Source organism: Chlorocebus sabaeus, chromosome 15, assembly GCF_047675955.1.
Source record: "Chlorocebus sabaeus isolate Y175 chromosome 15, mChlSab1.0.hap1, whole genome shotgun sequence".
NCBI lineage: Eukaryota > Metazoa > Chordata > Mammalia > Primates > Cercopithecidae > Chlorocebus > Chlorocebus sabaeus.
In genome coordinates this window covers 4,780,433-4,781,094 of record NC_132918.1, presented here as the reverse complement: position 1 = coordinate 4,781,094, position 662 = coordinate 4,780,433, and positions in this window count along the sequence as shown.

Below are 662 nucleotides of genomic sequence, written 5' to 3'. Positions count from 1 at the left end.
TCAGATCTTTCTTTCAAATTCATTATCAGATAAATCCCCTCTCTTCCCATGGGGAGGAGTAGGGAGCGAGGCCAGTAGGGTTATTTTAGCTGCAGTCCTTCCCCATGGAAACATAAAGCACAGAAATGAAAGTTCCCCCTCCCCCGCTCCAGCATAGCCTGGCACACAATAGGTGCTCAGTGTTTTGTGTGTGTGTGTGTGTGTGTGTGTGTGTGTGTGGCTAAAATAAAAACAGGCACTTCTACCTAGTGAACACTAGAGAAGGCATTCTTTATACACATTCACTTCCCATTATTATCCAAGAGGTAGAAACTACTTTTCTTTCCAGTTTACAAATGAGAAAGAAGGTTTGAAAGGTTGTGAACTTGACCTAGGATGGAGCCAGGACTTTAACCTGGTGGTTTATTGGAGTCAGAGCAGATAAGCAGTACAGGTATTCCCCTTACTCTGCTCTGCTGGTGACAATCCCAGGCAGTAAGGACATTATTAGACATTAGCATGAAGTGCCTGGGAAAGCAGGCAAGAGAGCAGTTAGTTCTGTCTAGAGCTGGGGTGGGGGTGCAGAGGCAGAGACAGGCAGTCACAGAAAGAAGATGAGAGCTGACTTGAGTCTTCAAAGACAAGTAGGGATTTGCCAAAGGGATAAGATTAGTGGAGGGAGG